We start from the raw sequence: 12836 nt of genomic DNA on the forward strand, positions 1-12836 counted from the left end.
TTAAGAGCACCGATAGACACCGTAAGAGTTCACAAGACTGATTTCTCATGAATAGGTGTTTGTTTCTACACATAGCCTAAAAATAAAGTCAAATTAGATGCATAGTTTGCCCTAAAGTAAGGCGAAACAGCTAATCAGGTTAGAATACACCAAATAGCCTAACCCTGAAAACATAAATACATTTTATTAATAAATAATATATAATCTAAATAAATACATAAACTTGATTAAGTAATACATGAAGCATGTATTACACAAACTAACATTACAGAAAATGTTGACCCCCACGATCGTCTATGTACAATTGCCACATTGAATATAGCCTAGCTTTAAAGTAAAGTTAGATTCATGTTGTGTATTTAAACGGTGAGTGTAATATTTTATTATCATCTATTTATCACTGAAGGGATGCAAATGTCACTGTACATCAAAATAGGTTGTCTTTTAGAATCACCTGTTGAAATAGACCTTTTTATTCACACACATACGCTACAGCCAATTTAGCTAATTCAATTTGCCTATAGTGCATGTCTTTGGACTGTGGGGGAAACCGGAGCACCCGGATGAAACCCATGCCAACACAGGGAGAACATGCAAACTCCACAAAGTAATGCCAACTGACCCAGCTGGGACTCGAACAAGCGACCTTCTCACTGTGAGTCGAAAGTGCTAATCACTAAGCCACCGTGTCAACAATGTCTTCAGTTTATTTTCCATTCTGCAAAATCCACATTTTACATTTCTCTTGCCCCCCACCTTTTTCATGGTCATAAATAAGCAAGCTTGCTCCGTTATTTCTTCCTCTTCAACAAGAAACAGATGGAAAAATCAAACATCTCATCTCAGATGGAAGCTGTCTTCCGCCTGCCAAGCTTTCATTACTATTATGCTCTGTCTGCAACCAATTTCAGTTATTGCCGCCTGTGTGCATACAGATGTTGCCAGGACACATCCAACCTCATGCTCCAAGAAAAACATCTGTCCGCACAAATTATAATCAAAAGTTACTGACTGATGCAGAAAGACCCTTCAAACTCATCTCTGTGATGAATTTATTGACTGTTGTCATGCCTGTAGCGGAGGTCTCATCCTCTGGGGCCAGTTGTTCAAAAGTAATTTGATCAGATTTAAACACAAAACAACAAAAAATATCAAAATCTTGGCTTGGCTTCGACATTGAGCCAAACTTCAGCATATGCTGTTCAAAACAAGACTGTGGTGGGAAGAAAAAGGTGTCTGTCCTAATCAGGGTAAATTCTGTCCATTCCATATCCGTTTTCAAACCAAAAAAGGAAAAAATATTTTTTTTGTTTTTTTTTTGCTCACAAAAAAAAGAAAAAAAAAAGAAAAAAAAGACAAGAAAAAAAAACGACTTTAAAATTCTGTATACATATGTAGGCAGTGCTGAAATAGCCTTTTTCCTCACATTGGTCAACCAAATCTGAGCTTGATGTCACCCTCAAAATAATAGTCCTCTGCGATCAGCACCCAGGCTTTTAATTATTATTATTTAATTAATGAATTATATATATATATATATATATATATATATATATATATATATATATATATATATATATATATATATATATATATATATATATATCGTCTTGCTGCTGTGCACCTGATGCTGAGCAAAGATGGCCATTTCCGAGCAGCACCTGGTTTGCATGATTGTTTCAGAGCCACTGTAGGCCTAAATAATAATAATAATTAATATTGTTTACTTGGAGGTTTTTTATTGGTTAGTATTTTTAATAGTTGTCAGCAAGACCAAAAAAAGAACACGTATAAAGAGGACTATTATTTTGAGGGTGAAGTCGCAAGCTCAGATTTGGTTGGCCAATCAGAGGAAAAAGGCAGTTTCAGCACTGCCTACATGTGTAAAATGAATTTTAAAGTCGTTTATCTATCGTTTATTTATCTCGAAAAACCCAAAAATGTCTGTTTTCTTAATTTTCCTTTTTTTGTTTGAAAACGGATTTGGAATTGACAGAAGAAACCCAGATTTGTCCTCTTACTGATATCTTATTTTTTGCATCTTTATCACACTTTGTTTGAGATAGTCAAACTAATTTAAATATCAGTCAAAGATAATATAAGTAAAAGTCATGCAGGTTTGAAATTAAAGTTTCTATTATTAAGAAAAACTAAATTCAAAATTGCACTGCCCTTTGTAAAAAAGTGTTTGCCCCCTAAATCTAATAACTGGTTGGGCCAGCCTTATAGCTCGTTTTCTTTCCACTGACTGGTACAGTACGATACGAGTCACCTTTATCAGGCTTGCGTTTCCACTGCCTGAAGGGTACCAAGGGAAGTGGTGTATGACAAAAAGTTTTAGTTGCCGTTATTCTCACTCAAGAAAATGTCTACAGTAAAGCTGTACAGGTCGTTCACATATCATACAAGAAGCACTTCTCACAAAGAGATGCTTTATACACATAAATACTTGTGTGTAAATGTTCATTACTAAGTTTTCCATGAACAGGTTTTGATTATGACTACAAATCAATGAATAAAATAAAAATAAAATAAATAAATAAATGCATCTTATATGAACACAAACAGTCCCTTACAGTCTCGGATATGTTACCACTTACAGAAAAAACTACACACAGCATACATTGAGTCCTTATTTAGGTTCAAAAAACAACATGCAACATATAGCCCACAGTCAGTGCAAACCTCTCATCTGTGTCTGTAATCTTCATCAGCACATGTAACCTCTGTTAGAAAGTAATTCCATCATTCTGAGTTCATAAGAGTCCAAAAGGTGATGATAAACATGGCAGTTTGTTCATGATTCAGGTTGCTGAAACAATTTGCTACTTTGTTTTATCTGGCTTCTCCTTTGTTTTTCGCACTTCACTCTCGCCTTTTTCCGTTTCTGAAAGGATCGGATTTCGGAAGCGCTTTAATAATCACGTTATTATCCTCTTAAGAAGCTTAAGAAGTTCGTTATTTCAAATATAGACGTGCACACGAGCGATCATGAGCTCCCTGAAGAAAGCAAAACTGTTTGTGCTTTTAGACCAAGTGTGCCGCAAGCCTGCGTTTGAGTGAAGGTCTCGGCCGTTAGATCGCCCCCTGGGGGCTGGCTGCAGTACAAGTCATAAAGCCCGCCTCCTCCGTGTTAATGAAGGAGTCTTGAGCCCAAATAAAAAAAATTATTACATTTGCAATAAAATGTCCCGAAAGATGTTTCTGGTCGATTAAGGCACTGGTTATTGTGCTGAAATAGGTGCAGATCTTCATTTTTGTAAACAGTTTGTTTTTAGCAGTAATTTAATGCTGGGCGTGTCATCGTGATTGACAGCTGTGATTGACAGTTTCTCAAAGCAGCGCCTCTGAGCTTCGGCAGGAGACTGAAGTGTTATTATTCGATTTCTGTGTTATTTTACCATGACAAAATGAGTTCAGCAGTAAACTACAGTTTCTGACATACATGATCTGGGTGAACACTGTTTATTCGCTAAGTTCAGGGCTTTTTTCGGGCTTAATTGGTTTGCTGATACACGCCTAACCACCCAGATAGCAAAACACAGTTCCGGCTAGATTCTCGCCTGCCGGAGACTTATCCTTAGAGCTCAGACTGACTACCTCTGCTGGACCTACTCCGGATGCCTGGACTCACTGCCCGATTCCAGCCCGAGTCAATCGAGCCAGATGCGGCGGCCGAGCGAGCCGGCGCTGCCGCATGCGAGCCGGAATCAGCCCGCGACGCCGCGAGTAGGTTATGCGCTGCGGCCCGGAGCTGGCGCGATTGAATATATAAAACCCTCATATTTGTTAACGTTATTACATCCATTTGTGTTGATATGACAGCAAACGCATGCTGAGAAGTTCGGGGGGCGTGGTTGATTTTAAATAAAGCGTTTGGTTGGAAGCTCGACTCCGCTCATTTTCGCGGCTCCTCCTCTGGCTCCATCAGACAGTCCTTCTGCGCATGTCAAGGCTCCAATTTCAGCAGTCTTTTGCGACAGTTTGTGCCCGTCAAGCAGGCGTTTTGCCCTCAAGGCGTTCAATGGGAAAAAGGGCTGTCGCGTTGTCCATATTTTTTACAGTCATTGTTTTAGACGGCCTCATAAAACAAAAACAGAACACGGCCGATTTTGTTCCTCCTGGCTTTGTGGCTGTACATCAAGACAACGACAAAGTTTGTTTGAGCTTGGGTTGACCATGGCTCATTATTATATGCATATAGTATTACAATGTTCATTTGTTTTAATTCTGGCTAGCTCCACGAGCGAGTGATGATTCTCTGTAAACCAATAGCGTTCAGCTGCGTGTCCAGCTCCGCCATTTGGTACCCTTTAGTCCTGCTAGGTACCCTTTGCAAGGGGTAACCAAAAAGTGTTACAGTGTGTTTCGCTTTTAAATACCTTTTGACAGTGGAAACGGCCTTAAAAACATACCGAACCGAACCGTACCACTCAGTGGAAGCCATAAACAGCAACAACTGCAATCAAGTGTTTTCTTTGCATAACTTGCAATGAGTCAGTTACAGCGGTTTGTTAGAACATTGGCCCACTAATTTTTTGCTAAATTGTTGTAATTCAGCCACATTGGAGGGTTTTTGAGTATAAATTACCTTTTAAAAGTCATGCCACAGCATCTAAATTCAGGACTTTATAACTGGCTCATTCAGGTTGGCGCCAGTGGTGTTTCTACGTCGACACATGCACTCCGGTGATTACAGCAACCTGAGTTTGATTCTGCCTTGCAGTCCTATGCCAATCGTTCTCCTCTCTCTGGTCCCCATGCTTTCCTCCCCGTTCATTCTACTTTCCTATTCAAAAAAGGTGAAAACACTGTTAACCAGCCCAAACATGACAATCATTGATCATTTTTAGCAACAAAAATGATTTGAAATATTTCAGTCTCAGTGTCAGTTTAGTGTCACTATTTACGTTTTGAGTCTCCAATTTGGCCGATTGATGAAGCATTGTAAAAACACTCTATAACACAAAATGAAATGTTAATTCACGAAACTAAAAGAATTAACTTTGGTTGATGTTTGTGACAAACAGAGATATTTCATCTTCTTCAGAGTTCTTTAAAACATACCAAACTCTTCTGTCCTCTTTCTCAGCTGAGGTTACTTCTGCAAAGCAGACGTATTACCGTCTGAAAATCAACAATGCCACTAATCCTCGCCTACTTTTTAAAACATTTTCCTCCCTCCTCTATCCTCCTCCTCCACCCGCATCCTCCACACTTACTACTGATGACTTTGCTACATTCTTTTTGCACCAAAACTGCAAAAATCAGTGCTCAATTTGCTGCACCTACAACAATCACGCAAGATCCAACACCAACACCACACACACTCACCTCTTTTTCTCAGCTCTCTGAGTCTAAGGTGTCCAAACTTGTTCTATCTAGCCATGCAACCACCTGTCCACTCGATCCTATTCCCTCTCATCTCTTGCAAGCCATCTCTCCTGCAGTCATACCAACACTGACTCACATAATTAACACATCTCTTGACTCTGGTTTATTCCCCACTACATTTAAGCAGGCTAGGGTAACCCCACTGCTAAAGAAACCCAACCTGGACCATACGCTACTTGAAAACTACAGACCAGTATCCCTGCTTCCATTCATGGCCAAGATTCTGGAGAAAGTAGTGTTCAATCAAGTTCTGGACTTTCTTACTCAAAACAATCTCATGGACAACAAGCAATCCGGCTTTAAGAAAGGCCACTCAACTGAGACTGCCCTGCTCTCGGTCGTGGAGGATCTCAGACTGGCTAAAGCAGACTTTAAATCATCAGTCCTCATTTTGCTGGACTTGTCAGCTGCTTTTTGACACTGTCAACCACCAGATCCTGCTATCTACGCTCGAGTCACTGGGCGTTGCGGGCACTGTTATACAATGGTTCAGATCTTACCTCTCTGACAGGTCATTCAGGGTGTCTTGGAGGGGAGAGGTGTCCAACCTACAGCATCTAAACACTGGGGTACCTCAAGGCTCTGTTCTTGGGCCACTTCTCTTCTCCATCTACACATCATCTCTAGGACCAGTCATCCAGAGACATGGATTCTCCTACCACTGCTATGCTGATGATACCCAGCTATACCTCTCTTTTCATCCTGATGATCCCTCGGTTCCAGCTCGTATCTCAGCCTGCCTGTTGGATATTTCACACTGGATGAAAGATCATCATCTTCAGCTGAACCTCGCAAAAACGGAAATGTAGTTTCTGCCAACCCGACTCTACACCATAACTTTTCAATCCAGATGGATGGGGCAACCATTACTGCATCCAAAATTGTGAAAAGCCTTGGAGTAACGATTGATGACCAACTAAACTTCTCTGACCACATTTCTAGAACTGCTCGATCGTGCAGATTTGCACTCTATAACATCAGAAAGATCCGACCCTTCTTATCTGAACATGCAGCTCAACTCCTTGTTCAAGCTCTTGTTCTCTCCAAACTGGATTACTGTAACTCTCTACTAGCTGGGCTTCCAGCTAACTCTATCAAACCTCTTCAGCTGCTCCAGAATGCAGCAGCACGAGTTGTCTTCAATGAACCTAAAAGAGCACATGTCACTCCGCTGCTAGTCCGTTTGCACTGGCTGCCAGTTGCTGCTCGCATCAAATTCAAAACTCTGATGTTTGCCTACAAAGTGACTTCTGGCCTAGCACCTTCTTATCCGCACTCACTTCTGCAGATCTATGTGCCCTCCAGAAACTTGCGTTCTGTGAATGAACGTCGCCTCGTGGTTCCATCCCAAAGAGGGAAAAAAATCACTTTCGCGAACGCTCACGCTCAATCTGCCCAGTTGGTGGAATGAACTCCCTAACTGCATCAGAACAGCAGAGTCACTCGCTATTTTCAAGAAACGACTAAAAACTCAACTATTTAGTCTCCACTTCACTTCCCAATCTGCAATTGCCTCTTTGAATATCACACTAACTGTACAAAAAAAAAACTACTAATACTTCCCTTCTTAGACTTTACAGACCTGAAACTTGCCTTTAGTACTTATTCATTGTTGCTCTTAGTTGTGTAAATTGCTTCCTTGTCCTCATTTGTAAGTCGCTTTGGATAAAAGCGTCTGCTAAATGACTAAATGTAAATGTAAATGTAAAAAAGTTCATATTTAAACCTAAAGGCATCATGGATGAAATGTGTGATCCCTAAAACAGAGGGGGAGATGTTATACTTCCTCAGCTAAGTGTTTTGCACCGTCTGATGATACAGCTGTCCTGTTGGCAGATGGTTTGAATCCTCATGTTCCTACTCCCCCTTGTTAAAGCTTTCAATTTTCTAGAGGCTGACGGCTGTCAGACAGAACAGGAAGCAGTGGACATTGGTTCTGGTTGATCTGGTGGGCATGTGTGTCCAATCAGTTCAGTAAAAGGCTTTCCCCATTCTTCCATCATTCACACACACAAACTGTCATCTGCCTAAGCCGGTGTTTCCTCACATGTGTGCTAATGCTTTTAATTTGCTTTTATTGCTTTTTGCAGCTGGCGCTATCACTTTTCCACTTTCAAAGTGTCGAGTCAATAGAATTATTCTGAATATATCCCCGTTGGAAAGACCTGACCTCTCATTTTGCTTGTCTTAAGCTCATGTCAAAAAACCATTACGATAATAAAAATATAAAGCATGCATTTGGTTACCTATTAAGCATGCAGTATACTGTAAAGATTGGGTTTTATGAGTAAAACTATGACTTAAAATATATAATGCAAAATAAATTACGCAGTTTAAAACCACAATGGTAGAGATAAACAAATACGCACCGTGAAATGGAGATGGACAATTCTAAATTATTCTACAAGGAACTTTTCAGTGCATATTTAAAATGTGCCTTTTTGCCTAAACTTGAACTCATCTTGGCAACTTATGTTTCACATACATGCACTCACCGGCCACTTTATTAGGTACACTTTTTTAGTACCAGGTTGGACCCCCTTTTGTATTCAGAACTGCCTTAATCTTTCATGGCCTAGATTCAACAAGGTACTGGAAATATTCCTCAGAGATTTTGGTCCATATTGACATATTGCCATCACCCAGTTGGTGCAGATTTGTCAGCTGCACATCCATGATGTGAATCTCCTCTTTACCGGATCCCAAAGTTGCTCTATTGGATTGAGGTCTGGTGACTGCGGAGGCCATTTGAGTACAGTGAACTCATTGTCATGTTCAAGAAACCAGTCTGAGATGATTCGCGCTTTATGACATGGCGCGTTATCCTGCTGATAGTAGCCATCAGAAGATGGGTGCGCTGTGGTCATAAAGGGATGGACATGTTCAGCAATACTTAGGTAGGCTGTGGTGTTGACACAATGTATAATTGGAACTAATAGGCCCAAAGTATACCAAGAAAATACCCCCCACACCATTACACCACCACCGCCAGTCTGAACTGTTGATACAAAACAGGATGCATCCATGTTTTCATGTTGTCGATGCCAAATTCTGACCCCACCATCCAAATGAACTAGATGCAGCATGGAAGGGCATCCGTTGTGTAAAACATTTGCTGAATAAGTTGGCAGTTCATTCCTCTGTGGCAACCCCTGATGAATAAAGGGACTATAAGTTGAAGGAAAATGAATAAACGCATGTTGCCGGTTACAGCACTGTCGCCTCACAGCAAGAAGGCCGCTGGTTCGAGTCCCGGTTGGACAAGTTGGCAATTTTGTGTGGAATTTGCATGTTCTCTCGTGTTGGCGTGGGTTTCCTCTTTCGTGCTCTGGTTTTTCCCACAGTCCAAAGACATGCAGTGTAGGTAAATTGGATAAACTTAAATTGGCCGTAGGGTATGAGTGTGAATGTGAGAGTGTATGGGATGCCTAGAAGGGCATCCTCTGCATAAAACATACGCTGGATAAGTTGGTGGTTCATTACGCTGTGGCGACCCTTGATGAATAAAGGGACTAAGCCTAAGAAAAAAGAATCAATGTTGCCAGTTAAAGTGTGTGCATGCACAGTCTGGACTCTAGATGTCCACGTGTGCATACACTAAAAGTGCAGGGCTGTTTCAGCCCAAATTTGTGAAAAATATAGACAAACCCAACCATTGGGTCCTTTTTTTCACTTGATAATTATTTTTTAACAAGCTACACAAATAAATGTTATATTCCATATAGTTTAGAAGAATATTTCTGGTGTCTTTTATGGATCTAGAAATTGTGGGTGCACACAATTATTAAAATGCACGTTTTAAAGCTGGTTCATCCACAAGCAATTCTAGCTAAATCCTTCTCACTGGAGATAAAAATGTTTTCTGATACACTAAAAATAACTCAAACTTTTCTAATATATGGTCAAACCCAACAATTGGTGTAAAATTCATTCATTCATTTTCTTTTCCGCTTAGTCCCTTTATTAATCTGGGAAACCCACACGAATGCGGGGAGAACATGCAAACTCCACACAGAAATGCCAACTGACCCAGCCGAGGCTCGAACCCGCGACCTTCTTGCTGTGAGGCGACAGCACTACCTACTGCGCTATCGCGTCACCCTTGGTGTAAAATTGAAATTTAAAATCAATGTAGTCCAATAATTGGGTTTGTCTAAACTTAAGTAGTGAAGTGTGCACTGCGTTCTTGCGGTATTTAAATATTGTTGCGTTAATCTTGTAAACAGTATAAATCAAAAGATCATGATCCGCACTAAAATAATGACTTTATATTTCTTTATTCCACATTCTCCCGAGATATCCTTGTGTGATTCTCCAGCATTAAAGCCAATGATCTTTTTTTATGTGACGTGTCATGTGAAAGACAACTGGTATGAAGAAATGTCCAGGTTATATTTCACTATAAATGTTCAGATTCTCGTCTAACATAATGTCACATTGCATAAAAACTTAATGGTCCAAAACAGAACAAGATAAAACTTTGCAGCATAACACATCTAAGGATGTGCAACAACTACATGCATCAGCCTGAGTGTGTGTGTGTGTGTGTGTCAGCTTCTGTTGGGTGAAAGGGGTGAAACCTCACATATGGAAAGAAGCTTGGCAGGTTGCAGTTAGTCACACTTCTGCGTCTCTAATTGAATTACCGTTGACAGCGCACCGCGGGCCAGGCTGTGGACTCTAAACACTCAGCGAATGGGGTGGGACGGGGCATGTGCCCTGAAATCAATTACCTGCACAAGGGGATGAACAACTGAACACATCCTGCATGTCAGCGTTCAGAATGACAGCAGCATCTGCAGCCACCTGAATGTACTGACCTCACAGAGGCGCTTCAAAGCGCAGCGGCCTCAGAGCGCCTCTAAATCACCTGTTTGGCTCTGCCACCTGATCCTGAGGCCTACAGTCTTCCAGTGACGGGGATCGGATGGATCAAATGGATGAATGTCACATACAGACAGCTGACAGGGATGCACATAAGGAACATGCATAGACCAATGTTGGTGTAACTTTAATTTTACAACTCCGTTAGATCTCTGGATCTGGTGAGAGTACGTTTAGCTTAGCTTAGCTTAGCATAGGTCACTGAATTGGATTAGACCATTAGCAACCTGCATAAAAATGAGTAAAGAGTATCAGTAATTTTCCTATTTACAGCTTTTGTAGTTGGTTTTGTAGACTCTTTTGTAGTCAAATTGTGTACCAAGACCAAGTGTGCCGCAAGCCTACGTTTGAGTGAAGGTTTCGGCCGTTAGATCGCCCCCTGGGGGCTGGCTGCAGTACAAGTCATAAAGCCCGCCTCCTCCGTGTTAATGAAGGAGACTTGAGCCCAAATAAAAAAAAATATTACACTTGCAATAAAATGTCCCGAAAGATAGTTCTGGTTGATTAAGGCACTGGTTATTGTGCTGAAATAGGTGCAGATCTTCATTTTTGTAAACAGTTTGTTTTTAGCAGTAATTTAATGCTGGGCGTGTCATCGTGATTGACAGCTGTGATTGACAGTTTCTCAAAGCAGCGCGTCTGAGCTTCGGCAGGAGACTAAAGTAGACTGAGATGTTATTATTCGATTTCTGTGTTATTTTACCATGACAAAATGAGTTCAGCAGTAAACTATAGTTTCTGACATACATGATCCTGGTGGAACACTGTTTATTCGCTAAGTTCAGGGCTTTTTTCGGGCTTTATTAGTTTGCTGATACACGCCTAGCCACCCAGATAGCAAAACACAGTTCCGGCTAGATTCTCGCCTGCCGGAGACTTATCTCTTAGAGCTCAGACTGACTAATGTTACCTCTGCTGGACCTACTCCGGATGCCTGGACTCACTACCCAATTCCAGCCCGAGTCAATCGAGCCAGATGCGGCGGCCGAGCGAGCCGGCGCTGCCGCATGCGAGCCGGAATCAGCCCGCGACGCCGCGAGTAAGTTATGCGCTGCGGCCTGGAGCTGGCGCGATTGAATATATAAAACCCTCATATTTGTTAACGTTATTACATCCATTTGTGTTGATATGACAGCAAACGCATGCTGAGAAGTTCGGGGGGCGTAGTTGATTTTACATAAAGCGTTTGGTTGGAAGCTCGACTCTGCTCATTTTCGCGGCTCCTCCTCTGGCTCCATCAGACAATCCTTCTGCGCATGTCAAGGCTCCAATTTCAGCAGTCTTTTGCGACAGTTTGTGCCCGTCAAGCAGGCGTTTTGCCCTCAAGGCGTTCAATGGGAAAAAGGGCTGTCGCGTCGTCCATATTTTTTACAGTCATTGACCAAGACTGGCAGAAAATGAGAGTTGCTTTTTCCTTGGCTGATATAGCTTGGAGCATACTCTCATTCCGTGACCGTGGCTTAATAAGAGTTAGTTTGCATGTAGTTGCTGTTTAACTATAATCAACAATAAGTTAAAGGTATAAAATGATACCCCCAAAAAAAGAAAGTTTAAAAATAAATAAAAAGTCCTTTCAGGCTCGAAAGCACAAGATCCATCTTGACAAAATAGCAATATGATGCTACACTCACAGGCCACTTTATTAGGTACACCTGTCTAAATGCCTTGTTGATGTCAGAGGTCAGAGGAGAATGGCCAGACTGGTTCGAGCTAATAGAAAGGCAACAGTAACTCAAATAACTGCTCGCTACCACCGAGGTATGTAGGAGAGCATCTTTGATCACACAACACATCCAACCTTGAGGCAGACGGGCTACAGCAGCAGAAGACCACACCAGATGCCACTCCTGTCAGCTAAGAACAGGAAACTGAGGCTACTTTTCACATAGGCTCACCAAAATTTAACAATTAGAAGATTGGAAAAACATTGCCTGGTCTGATGAGTCTCGATTTCTGCTGCGACATATAGATAGTAGGGTCAGAATTTGGCATCGACACCATGAAAGCATGGATCCATACTGCCTTGTGTCAGCGGTTCAGGTTGTTGGTGGTGTAATGATGTGGGGATATTTTCTTGGCACACTTTGGGCTCGTTAGTACCAAATGAGCATTGTGTCATCACCACATCCTACCTTAGTATTGATGCTGACCATGTCCATCCCTTTATGACCACAGTGTACCCATCTTCTGATGGCTACTTTCAGCAGGATAACACACTATGTCATAAAGGGTGAATCATCTCAGACTGGTTTCTTGAACATGACAATGAGTTCACTGTACTCAAATGGCCTCCACAGTCATGAGATGTCAATCCAATAGTGCACCTTTGGGATGTGGTGGAATGGGAGATTCACATCGTGGATACACAGCCGACAAATCTGCAGCAGTTGTGTGATGCTATCATGTCAATAAGGACCAAAATCTCTGAGGAATATTTCCAGCATCTTGTTGAATCTACGCCATGAAGGATTAAAGCAGTTCTGAAGGCAAAAGAGTCAATCCCCATAGACAAGAAAAAATATTGACTGGAGGTTGAAGGAAAATAGTGGAGTAAAAAT

The sequence above is a fragment of the Danio rerio genome, chromosome 14 (assembly GCF_052040795.2).
Source record: "Danio rerio strain M-AB ecotype USA chromosome 14, GRCz13ab, whole genome shotgun sequence".
Lineage (NCBI taxonomy): Eukaryota > Metazoa > Chordata > Actinopteri > Cypriniformes > Danionidae > Danio > Danio rerio.